Source organism: Megalobrama amblycephala, linkage group LG15 (assembly GCF_018812025.1).
Source record: "Megalobrama amblycephala isolate DHTTF-2021 linkage group LG15, ASM1881202v1, whole genome shotgun sequence".
In the NCBI taxonomy this organism is placed as follows: Eukaryota; Metazoa; Chordata; class Actinopteri; order Cypriniformes; family Xenocyprididae; genus Megalobrama; species Megalobrama amblycephala.
Window position 1 is genome coordinate 24,131,831 of NC_063058.1, and position 16,939 is coordinate 24,148,769.

General features: G+C 36.4%; 1 long non-coding RNA gene across 2 annotated transcripts in view; it reads left to right on the forward strand.

Annotated features, from left to right (window-relative positions):
• LOC125247742 overlaps positions 1-16,939 on the forward strand; it is a 106,385-nt gene that overhangs the window by 46,863 nt on the left and 42,583 nt on the right. The window contains exon 4 of one of the 2 annotated variants that reach the window (XR_007180171.1): positions 15,862-15,890. The exons of the other annotated variant lie outside the window; for it this stretch is intronic. This is a non-coding gene — a long non-coding RNA (uncharacterized LOC125247742). Of the gene's footprint in view, positions 1-15,861; positions 15,891-16,939 lie in introns of those variants that run through there. 2 annotated transcript variants of the gene reach the window in all.

Consider the following 16,939-nt stretch of genomic DNA (forward strand, 5'->3'; position numbering starts at 1 on the left):
ATAAAACACCTCCAAAAAAAAGGGCACTTCGGAGTGTAAGGACAAAAAGGGCATGTGCTCTGCACAGGTTGAGCCCTACCTGTGCACGTGCCTGGCGTAGAGGATACGGCCTAGAAGCTACGGCGTAGGTCCGATGCAGAGGTATAAATCAGCCTTTGATGTACCAAGAAGGTCCACTTTAGAAATTTACCATGGTAATATCATGGTGTTCTTTGAAGTATCATGTTATATACATTACTGTTGAAAAATTTGGGGTCAGCAAGATTTAAAAGAAATTGCTTTTATTCAGCTAGTACCAAAAGTTCCATATTGGAATGATTTCTGAAGGATCATGTGACACTGAAGACTGGTTTAATGATGCTGAAAATTCAGCTTAGGCATCACAGGGATTAATTACATTTTAAAATAAATAAAAATATAAAAGTTATTTTAAATGATAAAATTTCACAATATTACTGTGTTACTATATTTTTGATCATATAAATGCAGCCTTGGGGACTGTAAGAGACTTCTTTCAAAAACATTGTAAATAAATAATATTGCCGACCCCAAACTTTTGAACAGTATTGTATATGACATGATATGATGTCAAATAATGGTATTGCCAAAGTCTGTACCATGGAGTTGCTACTTTAGGCTACTTTTTGAAAAGTGCATTTGAGAAACTTGCCTCTGGCATTACAGTTTTTCTATTTTATAGCAGACTGTGGACTATAGATGTACTATAGATGTAAAAATATACACCTTTCAAAACACCTTTCAAAAAAAAAAAAAAAAAAACACAGAAAAAAAACAACTATTTTTTTGTATCCCATTCATGGACAGTGTCCAACATATAGTTATAATTGAGGTTGGACAGTGAAGGTTTGAAGTCAGAGAAGACCATGCAGCTAAAAGTTCCTAAATATTATATTAGGAACTTTAATTCAATTTAATTAACTAACAATTCGATTAAATTTTGGTGACTTATGCATGAACAAAACATACTTGATGGTGAATGAGTAAATATTAAGTTTCATAGGTGACGCAAATGTGCAACCTTGTTCTACAATAACATGTAGGCACTGAATTGTTAATCATTATATGCAAAAATAAATGTTTGCAGTTAGACACTCTTTAGCTGTTAACCTCTGCTTGTGTGCAGCAAAGTAACTGTATTAGTTATTTTTTAGTAATGGATATACTGCCATGATGTTCTTTTCTTTTAAGCAGTTTTGATATATTGATAACGTAAAAGTGAAAGTCTGTGGCAGAGTACACATAAGCTTCCCTCTCTGTTGATGTTTGCTGGTTCTCTGACTGAGAGAAACCGTGAAATGCTAATTACTTTTCGACACAAACTCCGTGGAGAGATGTTAGATCAGCAGTAAATAAACTGTGGAGATAAATAAGAACCTGTTTACATTTCTGTTTACATGCTTTCAGTCTTGATTCCACACGCTCTCGGTTTTGATAAACACATTCTTGGCCTGATCCTTGATCCTTGACGTAATTAATCTTTGTCTTAGCCCATAAATCTGGACTGGACCATTCATATTAGGGTTAGGTTTTTCAACGGTGGCTTGTTTTAGCTGAAACCTGATCACCGGTGGGTCCCTTAGATCCTTCGGTTCATAAATCCTGTTCCTCTACCTTAGAATGACCTGGTACTTTTCAGCTGCAGTGCTTATTTTGTCTGGGTGGTACTGGGAGGCAGAGAGTGGTACAGCCCCAATGCTACTCCCATCCTAATTTGCAGCTTTTAGTTGTTCATTAGCATGGTAATTAGGCTGCTGGGAGATGCACGAGGCGAAATTTATACCTGACAGTTTCAGTGCATTGCGTATGATGTGGCGGGCATGCAGGGGGGCATGCAGGCAAAATGCGCCTGGGTGCGCATTTGAGTGTGGGAGGGGTGCGGGCTGCTCGTTCCTTCTAATGAAGCAGAATTTTTGCTGAAGACAGGCCTCCGTTAATGGAATTTGATCCTAATTATTAGATTGCATTACATACAAACATAGGGGACCTTTTTCGGAGCCGGCTTCCTGCCATTATGGTCTCTGTTTATCTGTTTGCGCTGTTCGAGCTGGCCTCTCTCTCTTGCTCCCTTTTTTTCCGTTTCACTCATTATGTGCTACATCAAAATTACCTCTGGTGTCACAGGACAGACGGATTGTGTTTAAGGGCACCACACTGGTAGCAATGGCCCGTGATGATGCCGGTAATTAGGATGGAACTGTTGATAATACTCATAAATATGACCCCTGACAAATACATTTACACAGCTGAAGTTGTTCCATATACAGATATCCGTCTGCCCTTCAACATTATGTTCCAAAAAAGTCATTTTGAATCATTTTTTTTGGCTTTTCCGCAACCAAATGAGAAACTAATTTTTTTGTAACAGCATTTATTTATTAATTTACGCTGTTACGGAAAGTGGATGTCTTTTTGAATTTACATTAGGAAAATGTAAAAGCATGACCGCGTATCGAACTCTAAACCGCATATTTTTCATTTTGCAGAGGCTTCTTGTTGCCAACCAGCCAATGAGTATTTTGATGAGATTTATTGATAAACAGTTTTTGTTGCCGTGACACATTGCAGCTCAGCCTTGAGGAGAATTGTGAGTAATGTTTTTTGTCTTCGCCTGCTCTCTTTATGTGTGACCAGCCATTTACGTCTGAAGGAACAGGAATATTGGCCGAGTGTTCTATATTAATTGATTCACAGTGCTGAAAAAGGGCTAGAAAAAAAGATTCACAGTGGATTAATATTTGAAACATGCCTTTTCTACAAAACAGTTTTGAAAAGATATATATGGAGGCTTGTTTCCTCCATGAAATACAAAAATAAAAAAGGTAATTGCGACTTTTTATCTCATAATTCTGACTTTTGTCACAGAATTGCGAGATGTAATCTCACAATTGCCAGATATAAAGTCAGAATTGCTTGATATAAAGTCAGAATTGTGAGATATAAAATCAGAATTGTGAGATATAAAGTTAGAATATTGTTATATATATTGTCAGAATTGCTTGATATAAAGTCAGAATTGTGTGATATAAAGTCAGAATTGTGAATTTTAAAGTCTGAATTGCTTGATATAAAGTCAGAATTGTGTGATATAAAGTCAGAATTGTGTGTTATAAAGTCAGAATTGCGAGTGATAAAGTCAGAATTGTGAGATATAAAGTCAGAATTGTGTGATATAAAGTCAGAGTTGTGTGATATAAAGTCAGAATTGTGTGATATAAAGTCAGAATTGCTTGATATAAAGTCAGAGTTGTGTGATATAAAGTCATAATTGTGTGATATAAAGTCTGAATTGCTTGATATAAAGTCAGAATTGCATGTTATAAAGTCAGAATTGTGTGATATAAAGTCAGAATTGTGAATTTTAAAGTCTGAATTGCTTGATATAAAGTCAGAATTGTGTGATATAAAGTCAGAATTGTGAGATATAAAGTCAGAATTGCGAATTATAAAGTCTGAATTGCTTGATATTAAGTCAGAATATTGTTATATATATTGTCAGAATTGCTTGATATAAAGTCAGAATTGTGTGATATAGTCAGAATTGTGAGATATAAAGTCAGAATTGCGAGTTATAAAGTCATAATTGTGTGATATAAAGTCTGAATTGCTTGATATAAAGTCAGAATTGCATGTTATAAAGTCAGAATTGTGTGATATAAAGTCAGAATTGCATGTTATAAAGTCAGAATTGTGTGATATAAAGTCAGAATTGTGAGATATAAAGTCAGAATTGTGAGATATAAAGTCAGAATTGCATGATATAAAGTCAGAATTGCGTGATATACAGTCAGAATTGTGTGATATAAAGTCAGAATTGTGTGTTATAAAGTCAGAATTGCGAGTGATAAAGTCAGAATTGTGAGATATAAAGTCAGAATTGTGTGATATAAAGTCAGAGTTGTGTGATATAAAGTCAGAATTGTGTGATATAAAGTCAGAATTGCTTGATATAAAGTCAGAGTTGTGTGATATAAAGTCAGAATTGTGTGATATAAAGTCAGAATTGCTTGATATAAAGTCAGAATTGTGTGATATAGTCAGAATTGTGAGATATAAAGTCAGAATTGCGAGTTATAAAGTCATAATTGTGTGATATAAAGTCTGAATTGCTTGATATAAAGTCAGAATTGCATGTTATAAAGTCAGAATTGTGTGATATAAAGTCAGAATTGCATGTTATAAAGTCAGAATTGTGTGATATAAAGTCAGAATTGTGAGATATAAAGTCAGAATTGCATGATATAAAGTCAGAATTGCGTGATATAAAGTCAGAATTGTGTGATATAAAGTCAGAATTGTGTGTTATAAAGTCAGAATTGCGAGTGATAAAGTCAGAATTGTGAGATATAAAGTCAGAATTGTGTGATATAAAGTCAGAATTGTGTGTTATAAAGTCAGAATTGCGAGTGATAAAGTCAGAATTGTGAGATATAAAGTCAGAATTGTGTGATATAAAGTCAGAGTTGTGTGATATAAAGTCAGAATTGTGTGATATAAAGTCAGAATTGCTTGATATAAAGTCAGAGTTGTGTGATATAAAGTCAGAATTGTGTGATATAAAGTCAGAATTGCGAGTTATAAAGTCATAATTGTGTGATATAAAGTCAGAATTGTGTGATATAAAGTCAGAATTGTGTGTTATAAAGTCAGAATTGCGAGTGATAAAGTCAGAATTGTGAGATATAAAGTCAGAATTGTGTGATATAAAGTCAGAGTTGTGTGATATAAAGTCAGAATTGTGTGATATAAAGTCAGAATTGCTTGATATAAAGTCAGAGTTGTGTGATATAAAGTCAGAATTGTGTGTTATAAAGTCAGAATTGCTTGATATAAAGTCAGAATTGTGTGATATAGTCAGAATTGTGAGATATAAAGTCAGAATTGCGAGTTATAAAGTCATAATTGTGTGATATAAAGTCTGAATTGCTTGATATAAAGTCAGAATTGCATGTTATAAAGTCAGAATTGTGTGATATAAAGTCAGAATTGTGAGATATAAAGTCAGAATTGTGAGATATAAAATCAGAATTGCATGATATAAAGTCAGAATTGCGTGATATAAAGTCAGAATTGTGTGATATAAAGTCAGAATTGTGTGTTATAAAGTCAGAATTGCGAGTGATAAAGTCAGAATTGTGAGATATAAAGTCAGAATTGTGTGATATAAAGTCAGAATTGTGTGTTATAAAGTCAGAATTGCGAGTGATAAAGTCAGAATTGTGAGATATAAAGTCAGAATTGTGTGATATAAAGTCAGAGTTGTGTGATATAAAGTCAGAGTTGTGTGATATAAAGTCAGAATTGCTTGATATAAAGTCAGAGTTGTGTGATATAAAGTCAGAATTGTGTGATATAAAGTCAGAATTGCTTGATATAAAGTCAGAATTGTGTGATATAAAGTCAGAATTGTGAGATATAAAGTCAGAATTGTGAGATATAAAGTCAGAATTGCGTGATATAAAGTCAGAATTGCGTGATATAAAGTCAGAATTGTGTGTTATAAAGTCAGAATTGCGAGTGATAAAGTCAGAATTGTGAGATATAAAGTCAGAATTGTGTGATATAAAGTCAGAATTGCTTGATATAAAGTCAGAATTGTGTGATATAAAGTCAGAATTGCTTGATATAAAGTCAGAGTTGTGTGATATAAAGTCAGAATTGTGTGATATAAAGTCAGAATTGCTTGATATAAAGTCAGAGTTGTGTGATATAAAGTCAGGATTGCTTGATATAAAGTCAGAATTGCTTGATATAAAGTCAGAATTGTGTGATATAAAGTCAGAATTGCTTGATATAAAGTCAGAATTGTGTGATATAAAGTCAGAATTGCTTGATATAAAGTCAGAATTGTGTGATATAAAGTCAGAATTGCTTGATATAAAGTCAGAATTGTGTGATATAAAGTCAGAACTGTGAGTTATAAAGTCAGAATTGTGAGTTATAAAGTCAGAATTCCATAGATTTGTGTTTTAAGAAACGCTTTACAAATAGAAGTGAATTGAAATATCCTCAGTTTTAGGACAGAAGTACTGAGAGAGTACCTTGTAATTCAAAATCGAATTAAAATCACAGACTGAAGGCATAAATATCGTTGTTACCTGCAGCTTACGGCAATAAATTTCACCCTCACAGATTTGGGATTCACTCAGATGTCGTAAAATACTTCACCGCTTCTTATTCTCCTGAAAAACAGGGTGTCTGCTCTGCTAAGATAAGTCGTTAGCCGGCTCCACATTTGGACCGCCATCTCTCTCCGTTGATGACTGCAGCAATAAGGTTGTCAAAACACTCTTCAGCGCTATTTCACACTCTTCGTGCCTGACTGCGACGTCACAAAAAGTGCCTGGAGTGGAGTTGAGTGCTGTTTCTGGACGATGGACAAACAGATACAAGCGCTAGACAATACGAGAGTGCAGAGGCCCGAATGCTGACAAGGGGGCCGATGGACGGCTTTAAGTGGCAATTTCCATATTTTTCTGCATGGTTTCCCCTTTGGCTGGGTTACCATGGTGTTTCTGTCAGTGCCAATGATGGAATCTGCCAAAGACCTCTTGCTAACGCACCAGAGAGGTAATTTGGGGGACAGCTGCTCTGGGTGAGGGAGGCTTGGCTTCATCAAAATGGCTTTTGTACAAAAAGCATCTCTCTCCTGGTCCTGAGGCATAAAACCACTGCGCAAATGGATGTGCGTTGTACAAAGTGTGATATTACGTGACTTGCCGGTGGAGTGTTTTTGAAACCTGCATGTACAGTAATATAGATGCTAAATTTAGTGTATGTTTCTATGGAAATAACAAATGTGCTTCATCAGAGATGCATAATTGGGGTTTCCTTCCTGAATTTACTGTATAATCTCACACGTGCATCTATGGGTTAAAAAAGCTTGTGGACTGTTTGATGGCATGCATTATTGACAATGACAAAATGTGAAAATTGTTTGGAGGAGCGTGTTAAATATTCATGAGGCGGCTTTTCAAGGTGGGCAAAGACAGGGGAATCCATCATTCCCTTTGAAAATGCAGTTATGCTATTAGGAGATACATATTTATTACCGGTTCTTGTACACTGCAGCTTGTGAAAACTGCTGCTGACCGCCAATAGGAGAATCTGTGACACTTTCACTTTCATTAAACCAGTTCTTGGTTGTATCCGTACAAGTGGGGTCAAAGAAAATACCTGATGTACTTCACTTGAAGGCTTGATCACTTCCTCTTTTCTATCTCTTCACTTTCGAGTCTTATTGTGTTCTCCACCGCTCTTGGCTTTCTATCTTGACTGCTCTCTTTCTGGGCTTCATTACACAGGCTGTCCAAGTCTGAAATTGAGGTTACTTTGGACAAGGGCACAATCATTCTTTCGAAGCACGCTGAACTTGCGGCAGCCTCGATCTTCTCAGTTTGTGTGTTTGGCAGGTTTTTGCACTTGATAAAATACCGGCAGACATCTTCAGAGTTGGAATGGTGCACCTAACGGCGAGAGTCCCGGAGCAAGAGGGGTGCCTGCGACCGCAGAGAGGCTGTCAGCTGCAGAAATGAGAAATCTTGCTCTCCTGGAGAGACCTCTTAGGTGAGTGGAAATGTTTTCTGCTCCGCCTCATCCATGTGGGGTGTTTTCTCGAGATGTGGGCCGCATCCGTTTGGCCGACCTTCAACGAGAAGAGATAATGGATCTTTCTCATCTGCTGGCTGCTGTGGAAGTTCACCGGTGAGTTTGCTGGGAAAGAATATTCATCACGTCTCTGTTGCATGTTTTAAACATGTAGGACTATGAACTGTGACTGATGGTTCTGTCGATGCACCGATCCTCATTCTGCTGCGATGCAGGACGCAAATAGATTACAGCAATAAAGAAAGGACGTCTGAAAGGGTTAGATGACCCGGTAATGACCTTTTGATTAACCAATGAAAGAGAACTTCAGTGGGACATAAAAACGTCTGCTCAAAGAAGAAAGGGCAGGAACCTCTGCAGATTTGGTTTGTCAAGAGATTATGGTGTTTTTCTTAACCAAGATTGGTGCAATTCTCCATTTTATTTCACACATGGAATCCGTCAAGAGCTCTTGACATTTCAGTTTTTTCCTTCAAAGAAAGTCAAGAATAAAGGCAATTTAAGACCTAAACCACTGTGGAATTCAGTTAATTAGTTGTCCATATACACTTGAGGCCTTTTCCCCAGAAAGTAATTATGAACCGTTATCGATTTCAGTCTCTACCTTAATTAATTCACTAAATTTATCATGTTAAAGATTACAGAAGATTAGAGATTTACCCTTTTGCTTGGTGGTGTATCATTCTAACATGCAACATCAGTAAAACAAAGCGATGCCTAAACTCTTTCCCTTGCCATTTGTCTTTGCCCATTGCTCAGTAATTAATGCCAAATAAACGTTTCAGCGCAGGTACCAGCTTAACCAAACAATCAAGTGGTATATTTGGAGGTAGACTATAGTGTTAGCTTAGCTGCTGGGGCATGAAGTACTTATCCAGCTTTTGCTCGGTCTGCCGATTCCCATGGCCCTTGAGGAATCGATAGTGTTTGAACCCTCGCCATCATGGCAGGCCTCTGCCACCACACACATGGTACAACAGATCAATTCTCCTCTCAGCCTGCCCAGAAAAAAGGCAGATGGGCTTTATTTGTTAGGGTATATCATTTCACTGGGTATATTTGGAATTCTAGTCTACTACTTAATGAATACTGTGTACTCTGTTTGCTGCCTACTTAGTAGTAGTTGGTATTTCTAGTACACTACATTGTCACTCTTTGTTGCAGGTTTACTTCACCTTTAGCAAATAGATTGTTAATTTTGAGTGAATTTTTTTGGCAGTCTGATCAAATTATGAGTCAAGCAAGGAAAGTTAAAAGTTGCAGCTGTAATACCATTGGTTCATTCATCACATTGGAAATTGAAGGTAAAGTCCGACACAATGCATGCATTTTGGCAAATCTAGTTGGTCACCTGGGTATTCTGTGATTCCCGAATGAACGACTTGTGAATGAGTTGTTCATGATTCATAACCATGCTTCATGACCAGTGTAGTCCATCTTATTTTTTGAATATATGACTCTTATGAACTGGTACATTTTAGAGAATCAAACACCATAACGTATGCAATTTACTGTGTTATGTTGCTCCAAAAAGCACATCCATCCTTCATAAAAGTAATCCATACAACTCCAGGGGGTTAATAAATGCCTTTTGAAGTGAAACAATGGGTTTTTGATATAAGAGAAGAGGAGCTTGAGTTTTCACATGTTGGGTCAGAGGTCATACTTCTGCCGGAGCTCGACTCTCTTGTGAACGTGTAAGATATTTTAGTTGAAATCCGATGGCTCAGTGAGGCCTCAATAGCCAGCAATGACATTTCCTCTGTCAAGATCCATAAAGGTACTAAAAACATGTTTAAATCAGTTCATGTGAGTACAGTGGTTCAATATTAATAATATAACGTGACGAGAATATTTTTGGTGCGCCAAAAAAAAACAAAATAATGACTTATATAGTGATGGCCGATTTCAAAACACTGCTTCATGAAGCATCGGAGCGTTATGAACCAGCATGTTGAATCAGCGGTTCGGAGCAGAAAAGTCACGTGATTTCAGCAGTTTGGTGGTTTGACGCGCGATCTGAATCATGATTCGACACAAAAGATTCATAACGCTCCGAAGCTTCATGAAGCAGTGTTTTGAAATCGCCCATCACTATATAAGTCGTTATTTTGTTTTTTTGGCACACCAAAAATATTCTCGTCGCTTTATAATATTAATATTGAACCACTGTACTCACATGAACTGATTTAAATATGTTTTTAGTACATTAATGGATCTTGATAGAGGAAATGTCATTGCTGGCTATGGAGGCCTCACTGAGCCATCGGATTTGATCAAAAATATCTTAATTTGTGTTCTGAAGATGAACGAAGGTCTTACGGGCATGGAACGACATGAGGGTGAGTAATAAATGACATTATTTTCATTTTTGGGTGAACTAATCCTTTAAGGAATTAATGTTACAACATTGTTTTTGGTCAAATATTGCTTTTACGTGTTAAAAATCTTTATCAATACACTCCTGCATTTTTTAATTAAGTTATTTATACTTTTATTTTGCATTTTATTTATTTATTGTTTTAAAGTTTTGTTTTTTTTTTAATTTATTATATTTTATTTTATTTTTTTGGCAATGGAATTGCATTTCTTGTTTTATATATTTCTTCCTCAGAAGTACCAAGAGATTCGTTAATGGGATTGTTAAAGAATCGGAATCATTAGGAGGAACCAGATCCAAGATTTCTTCTGATTCCCAACCCCACTCCCTGTTAATACCAATAGTTTTAAAATGAACTATTCAGCGATCACATATGGCTGTGGTGTTTGAGTATCCACATACATTTGACCCTACAGTGTGTTATGATTCCATTAAAGCACAAAAATAAGACTCCAGTGATGTGTCTTGCCTTTGAAAAACATTTTAAAGCTTTCTTCATTCCCTGGCGTTCCTTGCAGTGCAATAGTCATCGAACGTCTTGAATAGCCGACCCTCTGCACACATTTGTCATTCCTACACTCTCCACGTCTATACTGTACCTCTGAGGAAGATATGTTTGGTAGATCTCTTTTCTCTCTTTCAGCTGACAGGTGTGTGTGTGTGTTTATGTTTGGGAGAGAGCTGGGAGAATCCTGTTGTGATCGATTGATGCCGTTGACAGATGTACGCCAGCGAGGAAGTGCTAAACTGAGCCTGGCATTACTAAATTAACACTTCCCAAATTGATCTGCAGGGGCAGCTTTAAGACACCGATCTCGGGGAGAGACAGGGCCTCTGCAAACACAAGTGTCATCTGCCGCCATCTTTCCCGCGTAACCTCTGGGAATAATGCGACGGAATCGATGGGGCGGATTCTGGCATCGCAGCCCTCCCTCCTCTCCAGTTGTATTAGACGAGGGCAGGAACGTGGGAGGAGGAAGAGAGGGAGAAAAGCAAGACTGAGAAGGCCATTATGGAACGAAGAATGTATCCTCATGAGCAGGCAGCGGGGTTGGAGACGGCGCAAATGAGAGAGCCGACATGGCCATTCCTGGGGCCTCATTACCTTAATGGAGAACCATCGGTTCTGCTAGGGTTTCTCGAAAATCTCCCCTGACACGATTGCTTTCCTCTCTGTGCACAGCCTTAGTGGTGTCAAATGAAGAGAGAGAGAGAAAGAAAGAGACAGAACAGGAGCTATCCGAGCGGTTTGGTGAATTGCAAGGGAAGATTTGTGCGTTTGGTACAGTAATAAGGTCTTGATTGGGACTGGAATCCACCGCCGCACTTTATAAAGTCGCCTGTGGTTGACACCGCGGCCTTTCCAATGGAAAATCATGTAAGCACTGGTCGGGATTTCTCAGCAAAGGCACTTAACAGTGAACAACCCTCGAGGATGAATGTAACTCACTACGCCGAGCTAAATTGCTTCATGGTTCAAAGGGTTAGTTAAGTTTTGTCATCATTTACTCACCCTCACCTTCGTTCCAAACCTATAACCCAAATGTCTTTGATGAAATACAAAATGAGACGCTCGGCAGAATGTCCTCTTTTCCAAATGACATGAGACAGACTGATGCTGCCTAGCTCCATATATGAAAACAATAGCTTTGTGTATAACATTTGGTTTTCTGTGATGCTTTCTACATTGCAACTTCTCCCGATTTGTCACCAACATAATGTTAGCTGGCTAACATAGATGAGGTTTTCTCAGAATTTCAAAAATGACTTGTAATAGTCTTGAAAGCATGTCTAAGAATCTGTGTAAGAAACGTTTATTAATTATACATTTTATTTGTATGTTATAAATGTTATTTTATGTATTTAAGTATTGTTTTTTAGAGACAGACAGACAGACAGATACAGTGCACAGCATAAATGAGTACAAATACAAAAGATGTATTTTCTTTATGATCACGAATACAATTCATGGAAAGATGGCAAAACTAAAATGTATTTTGTAATGTATTTTGTACTAAAACGTATACATAATAAAAACTGAGGAATACATGTCATTAATAGCTATAAAATAGGTAAATTAGCCAATTTTGTTTAAATTAAGGATTGCAGAAATGAGTACACCCTAGATTTAATTCAACTAATGTATAATATTCTACTACTTGGTATGCCCTCCATAATTTTGAATATACTGCTCTGACCCTTCTTGGCACGGAGTGTACAAGTTCATGACAAATTGTCACATCTGTCCTGATTAACTCCTGGATGATGAGCTCCTTAAATGCCCTGATTTTTAATGGGGAGTGTTGCTAAACTCGTCTCTACAGAATCCCCCACAGGCGCTCAAGAGTGTTAAGATTGAGTGCAATACATGTCCACAGAAGGTTTTTCACCTTGGGATAATGCATATCCTCATTGTCATGTTGAAAAAATGCCCAACAATGCGGGGAATGAGGAAAGGGTAACATCTTCTATTTCAGGTTTGTGTATTAAATTACACAATGGTGTGGGAATTCATGACAGTATTGATAAAGCACAACTCCCTCACACCTTCAGCACTCATACATCCCTATATATAAGAGCTTTACTACCACTGAACTTTACAGTGGGAACCAGGCACTTCTCACTGTACTCCTTCTCTAGCAACACCATAACATTTTGGATGCTGTTAGATCCAAAATGTTTGATTTGGTCTCATGAGACCAGAGTATTTATTCCCAGAATCTATATTTTCTAAATATGCGCTTTGGAAATGGCTAACTGACTTTATTGTGCTTTGGCTACAGTAGGTAGTTCCAGTGAGAACAACAACCATGCATGTCATTTCTGCAGGCTGCATCTTACTCTGTGAGATAAACAGTCACTCTTTTCATAGCTTTTGCTGGCTCTGAGACACTCACTTGGTATTTCTCCTGCTCTTTGTCTAGCAAAAAAAAAATCCCTCATCACTAAATGAAAGCTTAAAATGAAGGCCTGATTATTTCAAATCATTGTGTTACTTTTTCTATATTTTCACACTTAAAACATTGATTTGGTAATTTTCTTGTACCACTGTCATCTTTTGTGCTAAGAAATAAGTCTCCTGACAGTTCTCTGCCAAGTTATTCCATTGTTGTCAATATTAAGTCTGAGAATGATTCAGTGGGCTATATAACACTTTTAATTGTCAAGAAATTACTTCTCTTTAAATGTTTTGGTTCATCATAACTTACCTGTTGATCAAACAATGCCTTAAACACACACCAGAAAATTTTTATTTCATTTTATTTAGTAATTTTTAGGACGGTGTACTCATTTTTGCTACACAACATTGTATCACCTTGATAAGAAAATCTTATTTTCCTGAATAATTTTGACATGCTTCTTTGGTAATTGATTAAGCAGACTTGCTTGAACATTATATCTCTAAAGAACGCTAACATGTCTTCTAAGTAAATGAGTAATTGCTGACTTTCAGAAGTTTCAGAGGGGGTGTACTCATTTATGCTGTGCACTGTAGATAGATAGATAGATAGATAGATAGATAGATAGACAGACAAACACACAGATAGATAGATAGATAGATAGATAGATAGTCCGATAAACAGACAGATAGATATATAGTCCGATAAACAGATAGAGAGATAGATAGTCCGATAAACCGATAGATAGATAGATAGATAGATAGATAGATAGATAGATAGATAGATAGTCCGATAAACCGATAGATAGATAGATAGTCCGATAAACAGATAGAGAGATAGATAGTCCGATAAACCGATAGATAGATAGATAGATAGATAGATAGATAGATAGATAGATAGATAGATAGATAGATAGATAGATAGATAGATAGATAGATATTCCGGTAAACAGATAGAGAGATAGATAGTCCGATAAACCGATAGATAGATAGATAGATAGATAGATAGATAGTCCGATAAACAGGTAGATAGATAGATAGTCCGATAAACAGATAGATAGATAGATAGATAGATAGATAGATAGATAGATAGATAGATAGTCCGATAAACCGATAGATGGATAGATAGATAGATAGATAGATAGATAGATAGATAGTCCGATAAACAGACAGATATATAGATAGATAGATAGATAGATAGATAGATAGTCCGATAAACAGACAGATAGATAGTCCGATAAACAGGTAGATAGTCCGATCAACCAATAGATAGATAGATAGATAGATAAATAGATAGATAGATAGATAGATAGTCCGATAAACCGATAGATAGATAGATAGATAGATAGATAGATAGATAGATAGTCCGATAAACCGATAGATAGATAGTCCGATAAACAGGTAGATAGTCCGATCAACCAATAGATAGATAGATAGATAGATAGATAGATAGATAGTCCGATAAACCGATAGATAGATAGTCCGATAAACAGGTAGATAGTCCGATCAACCAATAGATAGATAGATAGATAGATAGATAGATAAATAGATAGATAGATAGATAGATAGATAGATAGATAGTCCGATAAACCGATAGATAGATAGATAGATAGATAGATAGATAGATAGATAGATAGATAGATAGATAGTCCGATAAACCGATAGATAGATAGATAGATAGATAGATAGATAGATAGATAGATAGTCCAATAAACAGACAGATATATAGATAGATAGATAGATAGATAGTCCGATAAACAGACAGATAGATAGTCCGATAAACAGATAGATAGACAGATAGATAGTCCGATAAACCGATAGATAGATAGTCCGATAAACAGGTAGATAGTCCGATCAACCAATAGATAGATAGATAAATAAATAGATAGATAGATAGATAGTCTGATAAACAGACAGACAGATAGATAGATAGATAGTCTGATAAACAGATAGATAGATAGTCCGATAAACCGATAGATAGATAGATAGATAGTCCGATAAACCGATAGATAGATAGATAGATAGATAGTCCGATAAACCGATAGATAGATAGATAGATAGATAGTCCGATAAACAGATAGATAGATAGATAGTCCGATAAACAGATAGAGAGATAGATAGGCCGATAAACAGATAGATAGATAGTCCGATAAACCGATAGATAGATAGATAGATAGATAGATAGTCCGATAAACCGATAGATAGATAGATAGATAGATAGTCCGATCAACAGATAGATGGATAGATAGTCCGATAAACAGATAGATAGATAGTCCGATAAACCGATATATAGATAGATAGATAGATAGATAGTCCGATAAACCGATAGATAGATAGATAGATAGATAGATAGTCAGATAAACCGATAGATAGATAGATAGATAGATAGATAGATAGATAGATAGATAGATAGATAGATAGTCCAATAAACAGACAGATAGATAGATAGATAGATAGATAGTCCAATAAACAGACAGATGGATAGATAGATAGATAGTCTGATAAACAGACAGATAGATAGATAGACACAGACAGATAGATAGATAGTCTGATAGACAGACTGATAGACATCTATCTATCTGTCTGTGTGTCTATCTATCAGACTATCTATCTATGTCTGTCTATCAGACTATCTATATCTATCTATCTATCTATCTGTTTGTCTGTCTGTCTTGTTTTCTAAATATTTCTACCTCTGAAGTGCTCAGAAAGGACAAAACGTCTGTAAAGAAAACTTTAAATTTACTGAGAAATATAAAACTTTTTTGCAAATACTTATAATAAAAAAATAGCTAAAAATAAAAAATGTAGGTGGGGCTGCTGAAAATGTTGGCAGTGCACTTAAATATCAAAACTACTGCAGAACGATATCTTTATTGTTGATAACCTACTTTTATATTACTTTTTAAAGTACATCCTTCTGACATTCTGCTATGCTTTTCCTTTTGTGTTCCAGGGAAATAAGATTGGAGAGTAAATAGGAGGGTAAGTAAATAATGACTGAATTTAACTGTAACAATTCAAGACAGTGACAAGAATGTGACATTTCAGTGCCCTTTTCGACATTATTTAGTAAATTCATGCAATAGGAAGTGTTGGAAATAATGATGTAACTCTTCCTCACCTTAGCGTGCATTTATTGCTTCTAAAAGCGTGCCAAAGACTTGTCTGTGCTGGTGTTGACGGCGAGGCAGCTGCGTTCCTGCAGGCTGTCTTCAGCTGCCGCTAAAAGCTTGGTAGATGTTATTAAGCGGCAGCGAAATGACATCATAGCACGCAATAAGGTTTGATCTGGTGACCCAGTCTTGAGGATGTTTTTGTTTCTTCACTTACATTGTCAAGGGCATCTTTTATGTTGTTATCTGGGAAAGAATGTGGCATTTTTATCAACGAGTTTCCCCACTACACGTTTTGCCCCACAGCTTTAAACAGACCCAGCCGTTGCAAAAGAAAAAAAACCTTCAGAGAGCAGAAGAAGTCCTTGAATGCTGGCCGTTGGTTTTCATTTGGGAATTTCAGACAAGATAAGAGGAAACTACTTGGCGAGAAATGAAAAGAGAACAAGTTCTTGCAGTTTAACAGTTTGTAATCAGCACTAATGAGGCCTACATCTCTCTTGTGCAACTATAGAATCATTTCACTAGGCTGTTCAGTAACAGACAGTAACCTTGGCAACTATGATATATATTAAAGGGTATTATGATTCAAGACTTCAAACCAAAGCTAATTAAGACTACTTAAATTGGATTATGACCGTTATATATCAGCGGCAAATAAGGATGTGCTCACCTTATTGTCTGTCTCGGCATTGATCTGTGCGTTTTGGATTACGTTCAATTTGATTTAAGCAGGCCGATATGACATCATACACACATAAGCCGGAAACGGGCTGATAAATCAAGGTGATGTCGGCACCTCCAGGGTTTGTCTGAAGATTCAGACTTGAGTAGAATGACCCTGCGCTCTCTCTCTCTCTCCCTGAAAATCTCCCCTCCGTAGTCGCTTTCCTTACAATGCGGCGGCATCATCAATAG